This window comes from Tamandua tetradactyla, chromosome 10, assembly GCF_023851605.1.
Source record: "Tamandua tetradactyla isolate mTamTet1 chromosome 10, mTamTet1.pri, whole genome shotgun sequence".
NCBI lineage: Eukaryota > Metazoa > Chordata > Mammalia > Pilosa > Myrmecophagidae > Tamandua > Tamandua tetradactyla.
Genome location: NC_135336.1, coordinates 82117817 through 82145310, shown reverse-complemented (window position 1 = coordinate 82145310; position 27494 = coordinate 82117817). Strand labels below are relative to the sequence as shown.

At 34.5% G+C, this 27494-nt stretch overlaps 1 long non-coding RNA gene across 2 annotated transcripts in view; it reads right to left on the bottom strand.

Moving 5' to 3' along the window:
- Positions 1 to 27494, bottom strand: part of LOC143648013 (uncharacterized) — a 228611-nt gene that overhangs the window by 92756 nt on the left and 108361 nt on the right. The window contains exon 3 of one of the 2 annotated variants that reach the window (XR_013158312.1): positions 4800 to 4987. The exons of the other annotated variant lie outside the window; for it this stretch is intronic. This is a non-coding gene — a long non-coding RNA (uncharacterized LOC143648013). Of the gene's footprint in view, positions 1 to 4799; positions 4988 to 27494 lie in introns of those variants that run through there. 2 annotated transcript variants of the gene reach the window in all.

Below are 27494 nucleotides of genomic sequence, written 5' to 3'. Positions count from 1 at the left end.
TTGGGTCACCCCACTAGGCAACAAATCATGGCCAGCTGTGGTGCCTGTTGAAGATAAAGGGAATATGCAATGGGTAGTGGAAGGAGGTAGCTATAAATATAAGCTATGACTTTGTGACTACTTATCAAAATGAGGATTGTAATGGTTTTGAATATTTCTTCCTTGTTTTGTTGTCTTTTTTTCTATCTCTCCCTCCCTCCCTCCCTCCCTCCCTCCCTCCCTCCCTCTCTCTCTCTCTCTCTCTCTCTCTCTATATATATATATATATATATATATATATATAAACCATATGTAAGTGGTTTTTAAACCATATAAAAGTATGGTTTAAAGAGAAGTGCATGGTTACAAAATAGGGTTAAGTTTGTTGTCAACTTTGCCAAGCTGTGGTATCCAGTCATCTCCTCAAACAAACAATGGCCTGACTGTTTCTGTGAGGATATTTTGTGGATTTAAATCAACTGCAAATTAATGGTATCTATGGCTGACTACATTTACAACCAACTTGGCAGATTGCCGTCAACAAAGAAGACTTATCCATTCAGTTGAAGGCCTTAAAAGGAGATGAGGGGTGGTGCAACAATGGCTCAGTGGCAGAATTCTCCCCTGCCATGATGGAGACTTGGGTTTGATTCCTGGAGCCTGCCAATGCCAAAAGAAAAAGAAAGAAGGTTAAAAAAAAAAAAAAAAAAGGAGATGTGATAAACACATCAGAAGAGCAGCTTTCCATCTCCACTTCAGCCAATCAACTTCTCCTAGGGAATCCATCCAAAATCTTCATTGCCCAAGTGATCAGACATTGAATAGAAGCTGAACTGGACAAGACTAAGGTATATGAGAAGACTGGGTAAAGGGATATCATCTACATTTGTAAAACCTGAACTTCCATGTGAGACTAAAGGGAGAGATTTTTTTTTTATTTGGTGCAGTATTTATATTTTGGATAGTGCATTTTCTAATTTAACTTATGTGGTCAGTTTTGAACACCATAAGTACATGGAATCTTGAATAGGGCATGAGATTTTGTTGGTTTGTCCAGGTTAGTGTGATGCCCTAGTAAATTCAAGAGTGATTTATACATGAGTAAAAAAAGTATTTGTAAGGTTCCCTTCACGGAATGGGGAGAAAGGGGGAAATATTCAACTTTCCCATTTGGAGAATTTCTGGTATTCTTGTAAGCAGTGCGGACAATCAAGTCAACAGACCAAACCCTTAATTTTGGGTTTCCCCACTGTGATAACTATTCCTACAAAGCATAGGCTGAGTCTACTTAAAATTGGGCCTAAAAGTTACCCCCCAGAGAACCTCTTTTTTTGCTCAGATGTGGTCTCTCTCTCTAAGCCAACTCAGGAAATGGACTCACTGCCATCCCCCTCTACATAGGACATGACTCCCAGGGGTGTTAATCTCCTTGGCAAATGTGGGACAGAATTCCAGGGATGAGAAAGGACCTGGCATCAAGAGATTGAGAAAACTTTCTTGCCTTCTTGACCAAAAGGAGGAAGCCAGAAAAATTAAAACGTCAGTGATTGAGAGATCTCAAACAGAGTTGAGAGGTTATCCTGGAGGTTATTCTTACACATTGTATTGATATCCCCTTTTTAGTTTATGTTGTATTGGAATCGTTAGAGGGAGGTACCTGAAACTGTGGAGCTGTATTCTGGTAGCCCTTGTTTCTTGAAGATGGCTGGATAATGATATAACATTTACAATGTGATTGTGAAAACCTTGTGTTTGATGTTCCTTTTATCTAGGGTATGGACAAATGAGTAAAAAATATGGATAAAAAATAAATAACAGGAGGAATAAAGGTTAAAATAAATTGGGTAGATGGAAATATTAGTGGTCAGTGAGAGGGAAGGGTAAGGGGTATGATATTGTGAGCCATTGATTGTATACCATGTATGGAATGTTTGCATGTTAAGAATGTTTATATGTTTGTATGTTGTTTTATAAATAAAAATATTAAAAAAAAATCTTCATTGCCATGCTCAACTTGTGGACTGCCCTACAGAGTTAAGACTTGCCTATCCTCACAGTAGAGAGACAATTCATATGAAAACCTCAAAATATATAAATAATAAATATCCACACAAACTACACATATATTAATATATGCATACTATATACATATATAATATATATCATTTCTCTTTCCCAAGAGAATCCTGAATAGTACATCTTCCTTGCTCATTTACTTTGTTCATATAGCACTCTCATAGTTCCCTTTAGTTCAAAGTCTACAGTTTCCTTTAGCTCTTTGAGTCTATTTAGACAAAGTCTTTATCTAGTATTTTTAATGTCTGTGCTTCCTCAAAGGCAGTTTCTATTCATTTCTCCTGTGAAAGGGTCACTGCATCTTTTTTATTTTTATTAGTGAAATTTGGTTTTACAGAATAATCATGCATAAAATACAGGATTCTCATATATCCCTCTACTGCACAGACTTTGCATTGGTGTGGTAAAATTGTTGCAATTGAAGAAAGTATATTTTCATAATATTACTTGGTTTAGCTTAGGGTTCACCGTTTTTTTGTTTTTTGGTGTTTTTTTTTGGTTTGTTTGCTTTGTTTTGTGTTTTTTTGCCTTTTTTATTTCAAGGGTAGTCACCGGGAAATGAACCCGGGTCTCTGACAAAGCAAGCGAGAACTCTGCCTGCTGAGCCATCATGCCGTGCCCTGTTTTTGTTTTGTTTACATTTTTTAGAAGTCTTTATTTCTTTATGCCATTTTGAAACCTGTCTAATGTATTTCCTTTAAGTCTGAAGAACTCCTTAAGCATTGCTTATAAGGCAGATTTACTGGTGATTAAGTCCTTCAATTTTTTTTTTTCTGGAATGTCTTAATCTTTCGTTGTTTTTGAAACAAACTTTTGCCAGATATCAATTTATTGGTTGACTGTTATTTTCTTTCAGCACTTTAAGTATTTCAACCCATATCAACTCCTTGCCTCTATCGTTTATGAAGAGACATCACCTGATCTAATTGAGACTCCCACATAATAACACATTGCTTTTTTGTCTTGCGGCTTTCACAACTCACTCCATGTCCTCTGCATCCAACAGTGTTATGAATTGGGGTATATTGTTCTTCATGTTTATTCTGCTTGGTGTTATTTAACTTTCTTGGATGTGCACATTCACATTTTTTGCCATGTTTGGCAGGTTCTTAGTCATTATTTCTTTGAATATTTTTTCTTCTACTTTCTTTCTTCTTTTGTGACTCCCCTAATGCATATATACTAATTGGTATCCCAGAGCTTGCTTAGGCACTTTAGTTTTTCTAATTTTATAATTATAATTAGCTGTTTACAATCTCTTTAGCTTTTTATAATTTTTTTTTAATCTTTCTAGTCCTAAGCCTAATTCATTTCAAATGTCTTGACTTCAGATTTGCTGTTTCTTTCTTCTGGCAGCTCCAGTCTGCTGCTGAAACCATTTTAGGAATTATTCATCTCAGCTACTGTGGTCTTAAACTGCAGCAGTTCTGTTTGGTTCCTTTTTAAACTTTCTATGTCTTAACTAAGAATCTCTATATTGCTCCTTCATTTTCCTATGTCCTTTAGTTTTATTCTTTATCTTTTCCTTCATATCTTTGAGCAATTTTAAAATTACTTTTTAAAAATCTTTTGTATGCCCTCATTCCTATTTTCTTCTGTGATGTTTTCTGGATTTTCATCCTCTTCCTTCGAATGAGCCATCATACACTGCTTCTTTGTTTTGTACTGTTTTGTTGCAAACTGTACATTTTAATATCTAAAATTTTAACATTGAGATTTATTTCCTCAGATGTCTGGTTTTTATTGTGTAATCAGTTGGTGGTAAGACTGATTGTCTTGAGGGTCAGTTCTCCTCTCAGGAAGGCTTGCCCAAAGCAAATGTAAAGTGCAAGGTTTTCCCTCTCCTTCTGTGCTGTGTATATCTTGGGACTATGCTTGTTATTTGTTATGCAGTTCCCTTATTTTGAGAAGTTCGAATGGCCCTCAGCAAATACAATTTCCTCACTTCGGTATTTAAAGCAGGCAAGACTTTGACCCATACTATCTGCCTCAATAATCACGATGTTAATTCCAGAAGCATTTCAGGCTTCTCCTGGGAGGGAACATGCTAGAAAAGAATTCCACAGGTCAGTCTTTCCAGCCAGACCATGGCCAGTAACCCATTCAGGGGGTATACATTGGCTCGAAACTGCCCTGCGGAGGTAATCAGGAAAGATGCCAGGAGCTTCTTCAATGGATCCCCAAAACTGTGCTTTCTTGACTGTCCAGCAAATGCAGCCTATTGTCTTTAAGTCTCCTTAGCCACCTTTGTCTGGAGCTGGCAGAGAAAATGATCACTCTCAGAGTCAGGTCCCCAGGAATCCAAAGTTGATAATCAAAAGCTGTAATCAGTAATCAGTTTGCACCTGGTCTTAGAGAAGAGAAGAGAGCTTTATGTCCCTTTCTTAGAGAACATCTTAGAGAAGAGAATTTTATGTCATCAGTGAATTAGCCAGGGCTGGACCCTTTAGTAGTCTGCCATGAGAAAGGGGGATGGACTTTGGTAACTGAGAGAGTAATTTCCCTCATAGTTTTCCCATTATTTGCCAGGTTCTTCCTCCCCACTCTTCCCTGGATGCCATACAACATAATATTGGACTCCAGATCTTTGAAATACTTGTTTCAGACAGTTCCTGCACATTTAATATTTGTGGTGGAAGAACTAACTCCTGGAGTTTCTAATTCTACAATCTTTCCACAATCCTTCAGGTTCTTGGTTCTTTACATAATTAAGAATTTCTTTATTGAAAATTGGATGTGTTGAACATTATAATATGACATATCAGGAAAGCATATTATTCCTCCTAATCAGGGTTTGTTTTGTGCTGGTTGTGGGCTGTAGTTGTGTGTCTGGTGACTTTTCTAAGCTTTGTTTAATGCAGCATCCTTTTCATCTGTGGTATTTGAAGTCTGTGTTTGTAGTTAGTTGTCAGCTAGAGATTTCCATGAACAACTGGAGCAAAAAAATAATAAAATAGAGAAAATAAGATAAAGTTGAAAAAACATTCTTCCAGTCTTTTGCACATTAGTTCTGTTTTGAGGTACTGCTTAATTACCTAGCCAAGCTGTTTACAATTCTACTTTGGCTTCATTTTCTGCTTACACTGAGGCTAACAGTCAGCCAAAAGTGCATGGTTCGGGTCTTCTTATGCCTTTTCTAAGCACGTATCCTGCCCTAAATATGCATGTGGCTTTCACAAGTCTCCCATATATGTTGGAGCTTTTTAAAACCCCATTATCCACAGAATCTATTTCCCCAGCTTTCGTTCCAGTCTTTAAGTATGTATCCTGGACCCTTCAACTGTAAACTCTTTATCCATATAGTAGCATGTCATTCACTTGCCTTTTGTTTTAGAATGTCCTTGCTGCAGCCACGTTTCTGCCATTATAAATTTTTAGTCTGGTGAAGCAAAAGCAGGTGACTTTAGGTATTCACCAGCTGGGTCAAAACAGGCAAATAACATTTTTTTTAGGACAAAGTCTGCCTTCTCCTTGGAAATCTAGGGGTCAGGGTCTTATCCTAAGAACATGGGTTGCTGCCTTCAAGATTGCTAAGAAGTATAGTGCAAGGGAAATTAAAAGCAGTGCAAAGGTAATCTAATGTTAATTTACTTTTGCTGTTGTTGTTGTTATTTGGCATTTGTTTGGTTGTTTTAAACTTTTGGCTGTTTACCTGTGTTTGACAAAAACTTTTTTTTGACTACATTTGATTTATTTTCATTGTTTCTGTTGATGGACAGGACCTTGTAGTTTACTTACCACACCATTTTCACTGGCATTAATTAACCCTAATGTATTTTTTTAACTTGTTGTTTTTATTTTTTTCTGATACTCTAAAGACAAGTCATGAATGTTATCCTTAAAGGATGTGATTTAAAAAAAAATGACTTATTTTACTTTTCCAATGCATATGAAATTCACTTTAAATTCAGATATATATGGCCAAAGCCCAATGAAATTGCATTTTACGTCCAAACTTTCAGTTTGCTTACTATGGAATATTTAGGGCAATATTGATGTTTATACATGCAAAATGAACTTTAATAGACCAAGAATTACAACATCTGACAGTCAGAAATAAACTATTGCACATTAGTCTTGAATAAGTAATTGAGGGACAAAAAAATCACACAAAAGTGTCTCATCTCAATATTTTTCTACAAGTCACCTAGAATATGCTGTTGGCATAAAAATATTTAGGGCATAATTCTCTGCTTTTTAATTGTTACCATATAATTTGTCAATTATTAATTAATAAAGTATCAATGGCAGAGAGAGCTTAAATAGAGTTGAGAGGCTTCTCTGGAGATTGCTGTTATGCAAGCATCAGTTAGACATTACTATTTATCATAGGTACCTGCCAATCCCCAACCAGAACCATTCCAGCCAATCCTAAAGAAAACCTAGAGCAGCATGGAAGATTCCACAAGAGTTTCATGCACTACAGTAACTTTCCAGAAACCTACAACATCCAGATGGGTCCCTGGTCCAGATACGTCCTGAAACCTAGCCCAGCCTCTCCAGAACATCAGCTAGTTCCATCTCCCTACCCCATATTAGTCACAGACATTTCCAATATCAAAAATTTAGAATTGCCATAGCTTAAACACCCCTAAAGAGAGGGATGGAAAGGTCAAAGGTGATGGTGGTTATACATAGTAGACAGGATTTAATGAATAAATATGAATGCTGAATCATTAAATTTATTTCTTTTTCAGTCTCCAGTATTTTAGAGCAGCTAAAACTAAAATTGTGAAATTGCAACCCATGTCTAAGTCTGAAATATGTTCTACAATTAACTGTAGTGCTGTGCTTTGAAATTTATGGCTTTTTTGTATTTATTTTATTTTTCACAAAAAAGAAGGAAAAACAGTCAATTGTAATGATTAAAAAAAAATGAAACCCTCTAGCCTCCTATATTCTGGAGCAGCTAGAAGGAAAAATCTGAGATGATGGTATGGTAGCCCATGACAAACGCTGGGATCTGTCCTGCAACCTTGTTGAAGAGTGCTTTGAAAACTATTGCTTTTTTAATTCTTTGCTTTGTATATATGTTATACTATACAATAATTTTTTTTTTTAAAAAAGCAATCTGGAAATACAGACCTTATCATTAGGCACACATCAAAAAATTAATTTTGCAGGCAAGGCCCCTAAATAGATATTACAATCAGTGGATGAAATTTTGAGAATATAATATTTGCTTAGTCTCAAAGTACAAAGGTTAAAATGGTAACTTTAACAATGGAGAATTCCAGCAAAAATCCCCTTAATTAAGTGATCAACATTCCTGATGACATATTAAAATCATGTACCCTGAAGTACCCTGTAAAGGGAACAACATTATGGTATTCTTGCTGAAAGTGAAGACTATCAATCAAGAGGAAATATAATAGATACGTTCTAAAATTACTTGATCAATACTCTTAAACACAACAAAATAATGAATGACAATAACAGACTGAGTAACTAACACCAGTTGCTAAGTAGAAATCATTACAAAATTCAACGTGTAATCCTAGTTTGAATTCTGGAACAGAAAAAGTACGTTAATGGGAAATTAATGAAATTCAAATAGAAATCTCTCTTTCTTACACATACACAATCACGTATGTGCATTTGCTCATGCAAATGAACCCACACAAACACACAAATGAGGTTCACCTGGTCTTTGAAGAATGGCAGGGACAGGTCCTATAACTCAGGAGAAAAATTAAAAGTAAGCAATGCTTTCTTATTCTCTAAGACTCTGACCTTTGCCAAGTATAGAAATTTACATTGATAAAGAAAGTCAGGGAATACTGATATCTTAGAACATTTGGAAAGAAGAAAATAACACTAAGGTAGGATCTGCCCAAGTACTGAGATATTTGGTTAGAGAAAACCAGTGCTTAAAGTAATTCTTTCTCAAAATTGCTAATGATTTAGACCTCTAAAGTAAATAATGGTATTCTGAATTTATTTTCTTAATATGGAGGTATAAATCACGCTTGGAAAATTTCCCTTAATTGTTAGGAGTTTGGGGGTTATATATGAATTTGTGAAATCAAGAAGATTTAGAAATCTAGCTTTTGATAGCATAAATTAGGGTTGGTTTAACATGGTTGCCCCAACATAATTGCCGTGAGCGTGGACATAGAGGCTCCTTATGGATTTAATAGACTCTTCATTAGATAATACCTTTGTTTTTTTTAGTAGAGATATTAAAGCTAACATTGAGAACTGACAACAATTATGAAAATCCAAAATAATATATTGCTTCTTTTATCAAGAGTCCATTCTAAATCACAGTCACATTTCTTCTGCTTCTCTATATACTGTGTTCTTGGAGATGAGAAAGATAAATAAGTGGGTGACTTGAGAACACAGGTAATTTTATTTGTGAACAAAAGTAAAAAATATTATGGGGTAATAAGTTTATAACAGTTTTAGGCACATATTCTATTTAATGAAGAAACTATATAATGTGAAATGAATCCATTTCAGTTGGAATTCACATGAGTTTTTTGCCTTAAAGAATAACATATATTCAATTAATATCCTCCAATGTTTTTATTTATAGTCTTATAACAGCAATAGAAATTTAAATTTGAGAGCATAAAAAAGTAAAATCTCATGTGGTATTTGATGTTTTCATAATCATAAAATAATATTCCAATTATTTCCTACTGAAAATGAAGCAAACACGTATTTTAATTTCTGCCGTACAGTTGAATCTACCAGTATGAATGACTTCAGATAAATTATCTTTTCATATATACAATTTTACAGGTTTTGAAGGAAATTTTTTTAGGTTGGACTGTTTTCCAATTAACCCTCCATCTGTGTGTATCTGTTTCCATGTACTCTAAATCTTTGGCTGACTGACTTTTTTGATCTAGGATCTCTGAGTACTTATATTTGTATTAACCCTTCTGTGATCTCTGATCCCTTAATTTCTAATTCTTGTTTACTTGTGACCTGGTATTAGTTTGGATTTACTGTCACATTAATTCTGGAGTGAGTAGATAAAAGGAATCCAATTTTGACTTAGACTTTCTAGCAGAGATTTAAAGTCTATGTTTAAATATAATCACTATCATATGCATGAAATGACGATTAAGGAATCTAGACACGTGGGATTGTTAATGAACTCGACCCTTCTTCTTGGCAAAGGTGGTAACAGTCTCTTGTACAAACAGTTAGACTTGGCAACATGATTAGAAAACAAGCCTGGTAAAAATATCCCTGTGTAATTTTGCTGAGGTACTCAAATATCCACAGGGATTTGCTAATTGAATTGTTACAGGCATGGTTGAGCAAGTTAACTACAGTGGTTCCAACGTGTTCAGGGATTCACTGTTTCATTATGTCAGCCAAGACTGATTACTGGAAAAGGGGTAGTTGCCACAGTTTAAAACAGTCAGTATCCCTGGGGTTTGGTTTGATGTTGATTTAGTGATAATTGAAATTTACAGGCAAGGGCACTTTGTTCTTGTCTTATTATTGGATACATTTTATAATAATTGGGAAGCTAGAGTATTTCCATTTATTTTCTTTAATTATTTTATTAATTTCCCAAACCAACACACTCTCTCATGAAAAATGTGTAATATTTTTTTTGTGAAGCAAAACTGGTACCTGATCATCTTCTACTATTTGGATCTTTTTTCTTGCTGAAATATAAGTTAATTGTGGTTAAACCTGAACATGGAGGAGAATTCAATACAAATTATTTGAGAATTACTTGGATACTTGGATTGAGATGGCCCTTGTGGTAAATTGAATATGTGCCTGGATTTATTCTCCATACACATCCCTGAGGGTGTACACCCATGATAAATAAGGGCTTCTTGCAGATGATGTTTTTACTTAAGGTGTGGCTCAAAGGAATAATGGTGGGTCTTAATCTGGATTATTAGAAGAATTATAAAGGGGACCCAGAAGTGACAGGAGTGAAGAAAAGAGAGAATATTGCGAGGTAAGGGGAAAGCCAAAGAACCCAGAGGACTTTCTGCAGCCAGTACTGGAACACTGAAGTCTTCCAGGAGACAACAAGACTAACTGATATCTAGATTTTGAACTTCTAACCTCAACCAGTGAGCCAGTACATTGCTGTTGTTTAAACCAAAACTAGTTCGTAAAGTTAGTGACAGCAACTGAGGTAGACTAAGACATCTTTCTATACAATCATAGCATCAATTTCTGGAAAGGTCAGTAGAAATAAGCCTAACTACTATTTGCAGATAATTAAACTGTTTTCATAGTACTCAATTTTTCCAAACCATCTATGATTAGAGTTCTTCTCTGTCTATGCTTAGTCTTCTTTAATACACATCTGTTTTTAATCTTGAGGTTTACAGTGTTTGGGGTGGATGTATATTTACACGTGCGTATGTAAATAATAGTTGAGTACTTGCTATTTAATATTTTGTAGCAATTTTTACTGTTTCTGTATTTTTTAAATCACTTGCCCTCTTGCTGCCCATTTATAGGAATGTATTTGATCCAAAACAAATGATTTATGCAACAAGCATGACTAAGTCATATGTCAAAAAAGTTTTGCTTATTATATTTTTTATTTGATATGACTTTTGTAGACAGTTTCTTCATTTGCTTTCAAAATCAGATTGTCTTTTACTGTCAAATCATCAGGATATATCTCCAGCTGAAAGTTTCTAAACTGGAGGAAATCTGTGGGAAGAGGACTGGGGTTGCTCTGTAACAGATGCCGTTGGGACTTTTCTAGCATCATGTAGCGCTTGCTATTATAGGGCACAGTCGGTACTGGCTTCTTACTTCAAGCAACTGCAGCTCTGCCTGAGGGATTTCTCTGGTGACAGAAGCACATTCCAGTCATGGATAAAGCCAAATAAAGGTGACAGGAAGTTGACAAATCAAGGAGTTACCCTCAAATTTATGACAAATATTAATTGATAAATACTCCAAATCCCTCACCTTTCTGGTGATATAGCTGAGGCATATTCTGCACAGACTCCCAGAGGTCCCCAGCAGGATGGGGCTACAGTACTGAGCCAGTTCTATTGACTTCAACTCTTCCATCTGTTGCTTCCCATTCCCCTACTTTCTGGGATGTCCTCATAAGTAAACTACTTATATTTCATCATAAGTGAGTACAGCATTTTCTAATGAGAATAAAGTTCCTGAACAATAAATTTACATTGCTCTCATTATAATAACTGCCAGTAAAAGACACTAGGACATTTGATTTTTTTCCTGGAGCAAAAACAGATTTTGCCTTTACCATTTTATTTAAAGCCACATTCTCTGTTTAGCTATATGAATTATAAATCTTCTGTTTACTTTGTTTTCTTAGATTTTATAGTCATCAAAGAGAAGAGTTTATAGCACAGGACTTTATCTTAGTTTGCCAGGGTTGCTGTAACAAAATACCATAGGCTACTTGGTTTAAACAACAAGAATTCATTATCACATATTCTGGAGGCTAGATCTGAAAACATAGTGTAGGTAGGCCCATGCTTCATTTTAAGGGCATAATCTGATCCATATCTTACTCATGGATTTTGGTGGGTGTCTGGCAGGTCTTAATGTTCCTTGCTTGTGGCATAACTCAATCTCTGCCTCCATCATCTGGTCTTCTCTCTTTGCCTCTGTTTTACACACTGAATCCAAATTTCCTCTGCTTATAAAGATACCAGCCATATTGGATTAAGGTCCCTAATCTAGTGGTGCCTCATTTTAATGAGTAATGCCTTCAAGTATCCTGTTTATAAATATGTGCACATTCACAGAATCAGAGATTAAGACTTCCATATGTCTTTTTTGGGGTATACCATTCAATCCATAAGAGACTCTCTGGGCACTTTATTATAGGCATAAATTGGAATTTTTATACTTAATTTAAATATAAATTAGAATTTTCAACTTTCCTTTTCACAGAAATTGGTTTTAAATTTAAAGAGAAAAATCAGATTTTTCCTTTCACTTTTTAAATAAAGAGGCACTATGTGTTTTATCCTCAGTATCTTTGAAGAGGAAACCTATACTTTTAGATTCATATTCATATATGTGTATATTACAAATACGTATTATTTCAGGAGGACATATTGACCATAACAGCACAATATATATCTTATATGAATTAAATTAAGATTAGCATTTAGTGTTTAATTAGATTTTATGTGATCAGCAACAGTATTATGCAGTAGTTATATGCATTATTTTGCAAATATGACTATCTACTTTTTGATTCCTGGCAAACCACAAAGTTATCGGATGCTTTAGAAAAATCTTTAAACATTTGAGCTTCTGCTTTCTCATGTAAAAATCATTATATATTCTTAGCATTCACATTAAGGTAGTAGACTCAGTATTCTTTGTTAGGTTTAAAATAAGGCACACACACGCACACATTCTGGAAAAAACTTGCATAAACAATGGATTTGTAATCTAATCTTCAAATAATGCATTTTAATTTATTTCTTAGGTTATTAAAATGGTTTTAAGAAGCTTTGTATATTATGCAAATGCTAGAAGCATGAAGCAGGTTAAAATGTGGGATAAGTTTCAGTAAGTAATGGAATGAATGAATGGTGAATTTTGAAACCTAACCTACATCACTCTTATTAAAGTGTTCATTGCTGAAAAAATTACAGAAGATTTTGCCTTTGTAAAATACCAGTGGGAATTATCAGTCTGCATTCTAAAACCAGATTCTCCATTCCCCATTCACCATCTCTTTTATGTATATAAGAAGGAGCGCAAATATTAGACATCTTTCAACATGTGTGTCGGTAGGGAACTCGAGGTGCCTAGCAAATGCTGGAAAATACTAAGAAAGTTCCCAGACGTTTTTTTTAAATTTCTGAAGATAACAAATTTTCTAAATTATTTTACTTAGGAGAACTAACATTGTCTAAAGCCCTTCTTCAGAGAATAGAGTCTAATGGGAAATAAAATGAGATTTGAAAGCTCTGAAGTATCCTGAGGTACTTTGTGGTTGCCATAGAGATAACCTCTACCTGCCTTCTTTGTTCAAAGATCCTGGGTAAGAAAATGTAGACACTACAATATTTTGATGATTGATTGGGAAAAAGATATTTTTTGGAGTTTCACTCTTTGTCTAATAGCCTCTAGGAAAGCGAAGAATGAAATATGTAGTTAATGGACTAGTCAAGACCTTAGATCTCAATTGGTAAAATCATCCTTGCCTTTTGGATAAGCAAGCAGCAGCAGGAAAAATCCCTTAAGTTACTTCTGCCTCTTTTTTTTTCACTTTCTGTTTCCTGGTTACCTGCTTCTGTCTGTTTCTGTCCCTCTGTGTCTTTCTCAATTATTTTTCACATTCTTATTTAAATCACTTCCACAAATTTTATTAAATACTCATTTTAGTGGAACATAGCATTAGAAAAATAAACACTTACATAGAAGTATTTTATATAAAGTGCAATGCTATAATCAGTAATTATGGGTTTGTTTTATAGGTTTAGTGTTTAATGTCAGGAAAAAGAACACAGTTAATCTTTTCTAATAGGATGAAATCAAGGCTTTTTCTATGGATTATTCTGGGGTGATGTTTTTACACAGAAATTATTATACAAACAAAGTTTGACACAATTTCTTTCAAATGAAAACCTTCACTCTTGACACTTTTAATTTTAGCAAATAATACTTTTATGAATCTTATTTATAAAATTGGAAATATTAAGTGCTCTGATATGTGGTCATGAATATAATCTTTAGTATTTTTTTTGCACTCATTTGCCTATTTATTCAGACTGCAGCAGAGAAACTACATTGCATTTTATTGGACTAGATACAAAAATACACACAAATTAATCATCACTTTTTATCACAATCTTTTGCATTTTACTTTCTATCCTTTCTCAAATATATCTGTAATTATGTCTGGATAGTTCAGTTATTATATGAGAAGCAAAGACTTTTTGGCACAAAGAAAATGCAATATTTATTCATTCTATTTGCAAACATGTCTATTTTACTTACTTTGATGGAAGAATGTTTATAGCTCTTCATTTAAGATGCACGTTAATGTTTTCCACCATTTGCCTCATCTACCTTTCCTATAAATTCACTGTTAGTGAATACCACTGCAATATATCTTACCAATGTGCTACAAAGCACAAACAAATGAAAGACCCTCTCACCTGGTTAGTATGCATCCCTCATTTTATTTTGGTTACCTAAAATATTTTTGCTGGTCTGATTTAGCTTGATTCATCTTAGCAGCCTGAAATCCATGGCACAAGTGAGAATGTTCCTTTATCAGGACTAAATAAAGCAATTAATATCTAAATTGCACCATTTGAGAAAACTGGAAAGATTCAAAATGATCCTCAATGATGCTTCCAGAAATTGAGGTTTATATAAAACAGTTTATTATCACGATGTAAAACCTCTTAATAGCCCTTGGGAAGATGTGAAGGTCTTACCCCTCCTGGTCATTCGTAAGTTCTATTTTAATATTTTGAGTTCAAAGATTACACCTTCATTATGTAAAAGATCAATGGCAGGGTTAATCACATTTCATAAGGAAAGCAAAGTAAAAAGAAACTTGACTGAATACCAAAAGAACCTGGGGTAACCAGTCCTTGAAAAACATCTCACATAACGGTGTGTGAAAGATGTGGATAATTTTAATTGAATCGGAATCATATTTGAAATATTCAAAAACACTTTTATGTAATTGAAAGAGGTAAGCACAGAAATATCAACAATACCACCAGGAAATGCAGAACACAACTGATAACCAAGAATCCTGTAATGAAAACTCTGCTTTCACTTTTCAAATAGATGAGAAATAGGCTGCTCTTAGATAAAAGAAAACACTGAAGAAACATCTTACTAGACACTTGTGAAATATAATTATGCCATTTTAGATCATTCTAATACCAGACCAGCATTTTTCTAACCAATCCAAAAATCTTGAATTACAGTAATTTGTTACAATCCCTAACAGTTTTCAGAAACCAAGCACATACAGCTTATGACTTATTCTGAAATGAAATGTTAAAAACAGATTAATGTCAATGATATTTCAAATAAAGGTCTTTTAAAATTCATTTTATGCATAGTAATAATGGTAATAAAATATATTACCCTATAATTTGAATTAGATTATTCAATCAGAATCACAGCAAGATTTACCAAGTAGCTACCATAATAATGTGATAGACAAACTAAGGTCTCTACATTTCAAGGCAGTGCCAAGTTTCATTGATTTTTGTCACTAATTAGTATGCATTGAACAGTCATTCTGTAATTGTTATTACATTGTGTGCTGGCAGCAAGTCTAGTAGAGAATACAGTTCACTTCAGTAAATTTGTGTTTATAGAGTTATAGAGAACAAATTTTGTAGAGAAATAAAAAGCAAAGCCATAATAAATGCTTGACTAAAGTACTGGAAGAGCTTAAGTTGACTACATAAGAAAAAAAGTTGGAAGGTTGGAAAATAGTGTAAATGCATCTCCAGGCTAGGAAAAGGCAATTTTAAAGCAAATCTAGTCACTTTTTCTCCATAACCAGGTTGGAAATCCCATGTTCTGAGAGGAAAATATGTTTCCATTTTAGAAATGTCTTATTGCATGTCAAAGAAAAAACTGCACCAGGCAATGTAAAATAAGCAAGCCTGATTTATTCAGAGGCTTCTGTAGCAAGGGAGAGAGAGAGTAAAACTCAACTCCACTGAAACAAAGCACAGAAACATTTTTTAAGGGCTGGGAGTGAGTTGGAGGAATGGCACAAGAATAGAGTTAGGGGGTAAGCCACTGGGATGGGTGAGGGATTCGCTGAAGTTGCTAATAAGACCCTTGATCCAGATTGTTTTCCTTTGTGGTAATTAGGTCCTTTGGAATCTTTAAGGATGGGGAGAGAGGAAGATGGGGATTAGTAACTACCTAGTCAGAAGCCTTTTAGGTACTTGGGTAGCCAGAGTGAGAGGATGGAAGGGAAGTGTCTAAAATGGTCTTTTTTCCTTTTTTTTTATTTTCTTGCCATCTCATTTGCCAGGCACATTATTAATCTTAAAATAATGTATAGAAATATGTGTGACTAGATACGTGTGCATTTGTTTATGTGCATGTGTTTGATTGGTACATTTTATCTCCTTCATGATCTTCCTGGTTTGACACTGTTGTGTATCCCAGAAAAGCCACGTTCTTTGATACTAATTCCATATTGTTGGGTGGGATATTTTGATTAAGTTGTTTCCATGGAGATGTGGCCTACCCAATTGTGAGTGGCACCTTTTGATTAGGTGGTTTCCATGGAGTTATGTCTCCACTCATTCAAGGTGGGTTTGCTTACTGGAGTCCTTTAAGAGGTAATAATCTTGGAAAAGGCTTTAGGGCCTCTTCCAAGAGCAAGAGACCTTTGGAGATGCAGAAGGAATTCACCCCCGGGGTATTGTTGTCAAACAAAAAGTCAGAAGAGAAAGCTAGCAGAAGTTGCCATGTGCCTTTGCAACTGATAGGGTGTTCAGAAGCCAAAGACCCAAGCAACCATCAGCCATGTGCCTTCCCAGCCGACAGAGGTGTTCTGGATGACATCAGCCTTTCCTGAGTGAAGATAACCTCTTTTGGTGCCTTAATTTGGACATTTTCATGGCCTTAGAACTGTAAACTTGTGACTTAATGAATTTCCCTTTTAAAAGTCATTCTATTTCTAATATATTGCATTCCAGCAGCTTAGAAAACCAAAACATGCATTGTGCCCCTGTTGCAGGCAGTGTACTGTAACTTTCTCAGAGGGCATGTGTTATAATGGCATCAAAGGAAGGTGGCACATTCTAAGCTTTTAAGTTCAACTGCTTTAGTTATATATACTGGAGAAAGGAAGTGGACTGAAAAGTGTGTTTCCCTGGGTCCTACTTTTACCCTTGTGGGCAGAATCTTGGGAAAGAGACCCAAACTAATCCCTCTTGAAATATGGATTTTCAGATGAATATCTTTGTCATGCTTTCAGTATTTAGTGGTAGATTAAAGCAGTCTCTGAAAACTTTTTAAGAAGAAAATATGGTAAAGTTGAAAGAGCAGCATGATGGGTTTAAGCATGAGGAGGAGAAGAAATATTGCTAGTAAAATAAAACACACTGGGGCGGGCCGCGGTGGCTCAGCGGGCAAAGTGCTTGCCTGCTATGCCGGAGGACCTCGGTTCGATTCCCGGCCCCAGCCCATGTAACAAAAACGGAGAAACAGAATACAATAAAACAAGAAAATGTTTAAAAATGTTTCCCTTTCTTCCTTCCTTCCTTCCTTCCTTCTCTCTGTCTTTCCTTTAAAAAAAAAAAATAATAAAACACACTACTTTAATTTCTTTCTCATATCATGTAAAGTGTTCCCACATCCCATCTTGCTTCCAGTGTGGGAATGGTGGCATAAAGAAGATGAGCATTTCCCTACCCCATCCTTGAGAGAAACATGCAGCACTATTGAAGGATACTTGACAACCAGAGGGAGGTTGTGGATTAGGACAGAAGGAAATGTGAGATGATATGCACTAGATACATGGAAAGTTTATGTGACAAAAGCAGGGACAAAGTGACATAGGTTCCACCTGAAGTAGAGGGCAGAACATAAACCAGATAAAGTCCTCCTACAAAAAACCCAGAGTTAGAACCAAACAATGATGAAAATCCAAAACCTTTTCTTCTAAAGTTAAGAACAAGACAGTGATATCCAATCTTGATACTTTTGTTCAACATTTTACTAGAGTTTCTAAACTGGAAATTAGGTAAGAAAATGAGATAAAATGCATCCGGATTGCAAAGGAAGAAGTAAAACTCCCTTTCTTCACAAATGCCGTGATTTTGTATAAAGGAAATACACACACCAGCTGATTTATTTTCAGACATTGATGAGTTGATTCCAAAATTTGTATGGAAAGGAAAGGACAGAATATGCAAATTAATATTGAAAAGAAAAGTTGAAAGACTCATACTTTCTGATATCCAAACTTTCCAAAAAGCTATAGAAAACCAGGAAAGCATGGTACCTGAATATTTATAGACATGATCAATGAAATGGGAATGAAAACCCAGAAATATACTCATGTATCTATGGTAAATTGATTCCAGCAAGGTTGCCAAGATAGCATAATAACTAAGCAGAAGAGGTTTTTGTCAGGAACTCATTCTGCCAACCTGTTTCTCTCTTAAGTTTCATTTTCCCAGATGTCTCCTGAAGCTTCATATGCAAATAGATTTAAGGAACGCTACCTTAGCAGCCGTCTGACTGCTTCTAAAGAGTGAAATTTCATGTTACATTTTCTTCTACCAAATCAAGTCCAATGAAATAATAAAGCTATTATTGAGCCTGACCTTCTAGATATAATTCTAGGATGTATAATTTTCTTTCAATGAAGATGCATATTCGACATGTCACTATCAGATGTGTATTCTCTACATCACTATCTGAGTTTAAGCTTAGTATATAGTAGGTTAATAGGCACCTGTGGTAGTTAGATTCAGTTGTCAACTTGGCCAGGTGAAGGCACCTAGTTCTGTTGCTGTGGACTTGAGCAAATCATACATGAACCTCATCTGTTATTGATTACATCTGCAGTCGGCTAGGAGGCGTGCCTGCTGCAATGAATGATGTTTGACTTAATTGGCTGGTGCTTAAATGAGAGAGCGCAACATAGCACAGCCCAAGCAGCTCAGCATACCTCATCTCAGCACTCGCAGCTCAGCCCAGGCCTTTGGAGATGCAGAAGGAAATCACCCCGGGGAAAGTTGTTGGAACCCAGAGGCCTGGAGAGAAAGCCAGCAGAGATCACCCTGAGCCTTCCCCCATAAGAAAGAACCTCAGATGAAAGTTAGCTGCCTTTCCTCTGAAGAACTAACAAAATAAATCCCCTTTTATTACAAGCCAATCCATCTCTGGAGTGTGGCATTCCGGCATCTAGCAAACTAGAACAGCACCCATTAAATGTTTGTAGGACAATAAATAGATAAATACATAAATACATAAATGTAATTTATTGTAAAATCAAATAGAATGATTAAGTGTTTGGGTTACTTATGGGTAAGAAATTACATCAGGAATGGGAAAAGGGGTTTTTAAATGTGTTTTAATTAATTTTGTATAACTGTGTGTAACAAATAGATCAAGATCGTTTTTGTTAAACAGGAATAGTAGCCTAGCTTTCCTCTCTGTCAATAGTCTTTAGTGCATTGCCTCTGATTTCAAGGTCAATTCTTTGTCCAAGATGGTGACACATGATATTCTACCCAGCACAAAAGTGGGAAAAGAAGAAAAGATTATCCCTTCCTTTGAAAGAGACTTTCTTGAGGCTTCCGGATCCTACTTATCTTAAATACTATTGACTAATACTTAGTCCCATGGCCTTTAAAGAAATAGAAACCAGAAGGAGCAACTAATTTAGGAAAGATGATGATCAGTTTCACTTGAAGTATGCTGAGGTTAGGACACTGGCAGAATATTCAGGTGCCATATTCAAGAATTAATTAGTGAATGGAAATACAGACTCAGTTTTTGTTTTGGAAATATCAATTTCAGTGTTATCCATATCTAAAAGTTAGTATTATAAATATTAAAGGGTCTTATAATTTACATTAGTTTTAAAACTTTTTGTTAAGGGAGAGAGCATTTTATTCCTCTTTATGTTACTCAGAGTGCACAGTACCTTGTATTATGATATATTCTAAAGATACACACACAGGCACAATGAAAGAATAAAAATATTTATTTTAAGCAAAGAAACATTTCTTAATATCATATAAAACAGTGCATCTCAAGCCCAGTATGCATAAATTATGTATAAAATATTCCAGGGCCTGAGTTTCTCTCCAGATCAATAAATACATTTTTGAGAGTAGGTATGCCAGTTTGAAACTGAACAAGAAAAGCCATGTTTTTTAATCCTCATTCAGTATTGCTGGGTAGGACTTTTTTATTGGGACCCATCCACTTCTGGGTGTTATCTTCTGACTAGATGGTTTAAGTTTCCATGGAACTGTGTCTCCACCCATTCAAGGTGGGGTTGCCTATTGGGTCCTTTAAGAGGGAAACATTTTGGGAAAGTCTTCCATGCTAACAGAATTTTTTGGAAATATAGAAAGAAAAAACCTTTGGGGAAATCCTGTATTTCCAAAAGATTCTGTTCCATGGAAACTTAAACAAAACTTTAACTCCAAAGAAAGAGCTGATGATGCTCAGGGTTTCACTTTCAGTTGAGAAGGCATATGATGACATCTGCTAACTTTCTCTACAGGCTTCTTCTTTAAAGGATTTCCCCAAGGGTAGATTTCTCAGGGTTTCTAAGAAGGGCCATGTCACCTGCAAATATTGAAAGTTTTACTTCTTCTTTTCCTATTTGGATAAATTTTATTTCTTTTTCTTGCCTAATCACTCCAGCTAGGACTTCAAGTAGTGTTGATAAATGGTGGTGACAATGAACATTCTTGTATTGATCTCCATCTAAAGCAGAATGCTTTCAACTTCTCACCATTATGATGCTGGCTATGTGTGTTTTACTTATATGCACCTAATGATATAGAGAAAATTTCCTTCCTAACTTTTGAAGTATTTATATAAAGAAAGGATGCTGAATTTTGTCAAAATGCTTTTTCAGCATCAATTGATATTATCATGTGATTTTTCCCTTTCAATTTATTAAAGTGCTATGTTATGTTGATTGATTTTCTGGTATTGAAACACCCTTGCATTCCTGGTATGAATTCCACTTGGTCATGATATATAATTATTTTACCGTGGCATTAGATTCAATTTGCTAGTACTTGTTCATTATGAAGATTGGTTTGTCGTTTCTTTTCTTGTATTGCCTTTATTTGTTTTTGTTGTTAGAGTGATGTTGGCTTCATAAAATGAATTAGGTAGTGTTCCTTTTCCCTCAATTTTTTTGAATGCATTTGTGCAGGGGTGGCATTAGTTCTTTCTGTAATATTTTATAACATTATACTGTGAAGCTGTCTGCTCCTGGGCTTTTCTTTGTGGGAAGATTTTAATGACTGATTGGATCTCTTTACTTGTAATTGGTTTGTTGAGATATTCTATTTCTTCTTGATTCAGTATAGGTAATTTGTGTGTTCTAGGAATGTGTCCATTTCATCTAAATTGTCTAGTTTGTTCGCGTATAGTTGTTCATAGTATTGTCTTATGTGTTTTTAATTTCTTCATGATCTGTGGTAACAACTCACTTCTCATTTCTGATGTTATTTGTGTTTGGCTGAGTGAATTAAGTCAGACACAAAAGGACAGATACTGTGTGATTTCATTATTATGACTTTGTTAAAACTTCCAGTGTTCTGGAGAAGCTACAAGGAAAGACAAGAGATGAGGGAATGGTAACCTGTGATAAACTCTGGGACCTGTTCTGTTGATGGGTGAAGTGTGCTTTGAAAATTATTATATTTTTTCTTTCTTTGCTTTATATATATAGTTTTATTTTACAATTAAACAGTTAAAAAACATAGACAGCCCTAGTGATTTATATAAAATAAACTCCTGAAATAAAAATGTGAAAATGTTTAGTAATATAGGTTACTAGTACAGCAATGTTGATATTTGCAATAACTTTCTTCTTGATATTTTGAGACATACACAGTTTTGATAGTTAATCAAATGGTATTTAATACAGTGTTTAATATTTAGAATCTAAGAAACTTTGTATCTGTAGATTTTTTCTTCCCTCACTTTAATTTTAAGTTGGTATGTGAAACATATTGTACAAACAGGTTTACAATGTAATAACTTTCTACTTGATATTTTAAGAAGGTTCACAGTTTTGACAGCTGATCAAATAGTATTTAAGTTAGTGTTTAAAATTTAGAATTTAAGAAGCTCTCTATCTGAATTTGTAGACTTTTTCTTTGTTGCCTTAATTTTAAATTGGTTTATGAAACTTACTGTGTTTACAGTGATTATTTGGATACTTTATTTAAATATGCCTATGGTTAGGCTAAGATATGCATTTTGGTGGTGCTAAAATAAATAAATAAATAATTATAATTAAATGCCATCCCATTTCAGGTATATTTTATTCTGACTGCTTTAACACACTAAAGCAATAGGATACAGAACAAATTGGACATTTATAATTACCCTCACCTACACTAGGTAAAATACAACCTTTCAAAATATTGCAAACCATTGAAACTTTTATGATATTGACACATCATGTATTTGTTATGAGACTAACCAGCTAAATGGATGAAAATATGCCTCATAACACATATTCAAATATTGGATTATTGCCAGACTTTCATTTTCTCATAGAAAAAGCAAAAATTGCTATTGTAACATGATTTTAAATAATCTAACTTTGACGATAACCATCCGATGACATATATTATGGCATAACTTTTTAAATAAATTTGTAGTTAACTTTAAATTAAAATCAAAACAGTTAGATCATAGTTGTTTTTCTTTAAATTTATCAGCAAACAGTTGAATTCTTAATACGGGAGTTTTTTGCATCCAATCATTTTCAATTGGAATATATAGATAGAATGACAGATGATAGATAGATATTCCATTTTATTCTTTTTTAATTCAATCAAGACATTTGTTATATTTTGTCCATGTTTTGTTTGGGGGTTGGCTTCTAACTATCCTTTTCTTGAGACAGCAGGAAAAATAAAATGTTTCAAATGCTGAAATATGAAACCTGATTATATTATCAAAATACATAACTTAGATTTACAAAACTGCATTGCTTTGTAAATTGGAATCATCTCTATGGTTTAACATAAATTGTCATAAGCCATTATGATACATTTTATACAATTCTTTTGCACTTTTTTTCTTTTAGTCACTTGAGGATCAGATGCATCTGGTAGCTCATTTAAGTCAATGACTTTTATTAATCACTTCTCATTATTTCAGTTATGATGTATGAAGGCTTTCACACATGTGAGATTTCAGAAGTATCTAAAACTGATGATTCTCCATTTCCTCATTTAAAACCTATTATGAAGTGCTCTCCTGAGAATACAGCCACCTGTGTCCAGTTAGCAGCTAATGGTCACTTTGAAATTCTGATTTTTGAGCTATTTATTTTTTTATTTCTTATTCCAACCTTTTCATTACAATGCCCTTCAACTCAATTGGACTCATTTGCTTGTTATTAATGCAACTTTTAATGTAATTAATCACTTGCCACATAAAAATCCACTTTCTTTACAGTCTTTTCTCTCAAGATTTGAATTAGTTGGAGTCAAAGAACCAATTAATATGATATGTTACAAGAAGACTGTAGATTTCCAATCATCCATAAACAAAAATATTATTAGGCATCTATCAGTTATTTCTTCAGATTATTTATTTGATAGAGTTAGTTTTATGAGATAAGTATAAAACAATAAGGAACTGAATAAGCTAAGTAATCATTATACCATAGAAGAAAATTATTTCAGATAGTTTTTTATAGTATTTAATACATTTCTTTTAATAAAAATAAAGACACTACAATATAAAAGAACAAAAAATAACATTAAAATCATATTCTCAACCTACTCAAAAATTCAATAGGTAGACATTCAGATATTAGACTGTCCATATTCATGTGTATAAGTAATTAGAATATTTATGATAGATGAGTGAACAGATGGATAAATTGAAGGTATTCTTATGAAAATGACATTTTTATATGTAATCAATCCTCAAAAATTTCAACACATAACAATCAAATCCCTATTGATAGCCATTTAGTTATTTTTTAAATATTTTAATAACAAATGTGAGGAATGATTATATGGGGAAATTCTGAATACAAGAAAAGTAGAAATAATGTAAAATGACATAAATGTTTTTATATAAATGCATATTAAAACAGAGTTATAAGAAAAGAAAGTGCCAATATTCCAGGATGTTTATTGTTAGCTAATATATATCATGCTAACCAAGTTGCTTTTAAACAAAATTTTATTTTTGTTTAATTTTTAACAAAAATTATTTTTGATAAAATAATATGAATTTAATTTTCCAGCTAAGTGAAATAAATTAATCTTAATTCTACCAATAACTGTATACTCAAAGTATTAAGAATAGAGAGTACAAAGATGATGATGCTAAATTTTTAGGTATATCAGAAAAATATGACATTTAAAATGGAGGTCGTAATTCAAGATAAGTGGATGTGTTCAGCCATGTAGGCAAGAGATAGTTTGTAAATGATATGGGAGTGTTTTATATAATTAATAGGAATCATGATATATCTTCAGGAAGACACCAGCAGTATAATGAAATGATACAGATAAGGTACCATCTATTTATTTACAAACTCTTTTCAAAGTGAATGTCTTTTTGGTAACTAATAAAATCAGAAAGTAGAACTTCAGCAAAAAAAAAAAAAAAATTGCCTTTTATGTCAAAGCACAGCATATACTGACCCTTAAGCATTGCTGTCAATTTTGATGATTGATATTTTGCTGGAAGTGAGAAAAACAAATGGTCTCACTTCATCTGCTTGATCAAAATATCTTTCAAAGATGCTTAACTTAATTTGTCCTAAGCTTATACATACTAAGGCTTTTTTCACTAAGTAATTCTTTTTGGTGTGGATTTACAACTTTCCAGGGACTTGAGAAAAAGCCCATCAATTATCTATCAAGGGATATCACAGTAAAATAAAAAATGTGAGTTATAATAATTTTTCTTCCTGAGAAACTTTCTTAGACTTATGTCTATGTCAACTAATGAGCTCAAGTTCTAGAACTTATAAATCTGTGTGGTCAAAATTTATGCATGTGAGACTGTGCAATCACCAGTTATATATCAACTAGATTTTCTTTAAATATCTTTTCAACTGAATTTCAGTATTTAAATGTATATTTTTAAAACAAATTTCATTGGTTGTGTTTCAGTTTGCTAAAGCTGCTAAAAAGCAATGAAGCAGAAATGGATAGGCTTTTGTGAAGGGAATTTATTAGGTTGCAAATTTACAGTTCTAAAGCCATGAAAATGTCCACATTGAAGGCATCAATAAAATGATACCTGAACTCTGAAGAAAAGGATGCCAGAATTTGGAACATCTCTGTCACCTGAGAAAGCATATCAATGGCATGTACTTTGCCCCCAGGTTTCAATGCTTTCAGATTCTGATTCTAGTAGGTTTCTCTCTGAGTTCTGTGGGTCTTTGCTTGGCATCTACCAGGGAAATTCTCCCTGAGCATTCCTCAAAATGCCCCTCTCATAAAGGACTCCAGGAAGTGGACTAAGACCACTTTGAAAGGGTGGGTCACATCTCCATAGTAATAAATTAATCAAAAGGACCCACCCAGCAACTGCTCCCCCAAGATTAGATTAGAAAATGGCTTTTCTGGAGTACATAACAGTTTCAAACCAGCAGATTCTGGTCCCCTAAAAGATATGTTCTTTCAAATATAAAATACATTCACTCCATCACAATATGACGAGAGCCTTAAACCATTTCAGTAACAATACAGATACAATACCACCTCAAAAACAGTACATAGTCTCATCAGTATCAGCTACAGGTATGGTTTGTTTAAGGTAAAATTCTCCTCTGGTTGTGCACCTGTGAAACTTAGGACAATGTTTATACCATCAATATACAAAGAAGAGTCAGTCAAAGGGAAAACATTCCCATTTCCATAGGGAGAAATCAAAAGGAAAATGGTAGTTACCAGTCTCAAACAATTCTGAAAACTTTTAGGATATACTCCTTTAGATTTTAAAATCTGAGAATCATTTAGGGAATGATGGTTTTTCCTCAAGGCTTGAGAGAGTAGCAGCCTCACCCTCTCCAAAGGCCAACACAAGCATCCCTGATCTCTCCAAACACTGGGATGAGGGTTGCAACATTGAGGAGAGTTGGGGAGACCACCATGTTCTCATTCTCACCCTTTTCAAGCATTTGGGTGGCACCTGGATTCTCTGCCATCCCCAGGGTACATGCTCAATCCCTTTAGAACAAGAGTGATGCCCTGACGCTCATCAATCCCCAGGAAGCATGCTCCACCTTCTTTGATGACTGGAGTACCAAAATTCTTCTTGAACATTGAGGCAGACGGCCTGTCCTCTGCTCCCAATTCAACTCCTCCTCTCAACATGTGAAGGGGGTCCACCCTCCTGTCCTGAGATTTCTTGATTCCAGACTTTGGCTTACATGATTCAGCCTTTGAATTAACTTTCCCTTCAATCTGTCCCTTTTCTCTCCCTTTTAGTACAAACTGGCAGTATAATATACAAATGTGGTTCATTTATACAGAACACACAAAAATGTTGTTGGCTTGCATGCACCATACGGAGGTCACAAACTTTAGACAACAGGACTTTCAACAAATCCTTTCTGAATAGCTATATTTCCAATCCTGACTCTTTCTGAAATGGCTGGTTTGTTCCATGCCCAGTTTGGGGCATGATTCTCTGTGATCTCACTTTCTAGAAGCCCAGAATTTTCCAGGCAATAAATTTCTCAATTCATTGTACCCAAGAATCCAGTTCTTAGCTTATCCTTTTCCTGCCACATTTTACTATATGCTGCAAGTAGAAGCCAGGCTAAATTTTCCACATCTATTATGGAAATTTCCTCAGCTAGACATCCAAGCTAGTTGCTTTCAAGTTCTACTTTCCATCCAACACCAAGATTCAATTTTGCCAAATTCCCTGCCACTTTAAAATAAGGATCACCTTTCTTTAACTTTGTAATGACACATTTTGTCTAAAATATCTTCAGAAGTATCTTTCAAGTCCATATTTCTAGTAACAGTCTATTCAAAGCAATTCAGGCCTTTTCTATAAAGCATGTAATAATTCTTCCAGAGCATTTCCTTTATCCATTTATAAAACTTTTCATAAGTTTTATAACTTATTTATAATTTATTAAAACTTTTCTCAATATTTTTGCTACTTACAAATTGCAGTACCCTACTTCTCTGGCACCAAAATATATTTTGCTTTGCTAAAGGTCCCAGCAAGCAATAAACCATAAATGATTGGCTTTTATAAAGGGGATTTTTTTGGTTGCAAATATACAGGCCATGAAAATATCAGAATTTTAGGAATCAACATGATGGTATGTGGATTCTGAATAAAGGCCCCCAATATTTGGAACACCTCTGTCACATGGAAAGGCATCGTCTTGTCCTTCACTACTGAGATGCATTGCTTTCAGATTCTGGTTTCAGGTTTCATTGGCTTTTTCTCTGAGCCATTCTTGTGGGTCCTTGCTTGGCATTTCCTGGGACAATTTTCCCTGAGGTCTTCCCAAAATGTTCCTCTCTTAAAGGACTCCAGTAAGTTGATTAAGACTGACCTTGAATGGGCAGGTCACATCTTCATGGAAACAATGTATTTACAAGGTCCCACCCACGATTGGGTGGGTCACATCTCCATGGAAACAACCATAGGTCTGTCACCACAAGACTGGATTAGAAGAACATGGTTTTTCTGGGGTGCATAATAGTTTCAAACCAGCATAGGTAGGATTTATATTTTTTCATTGGCATGGTGACGTAGAGAATATAAATTAATAA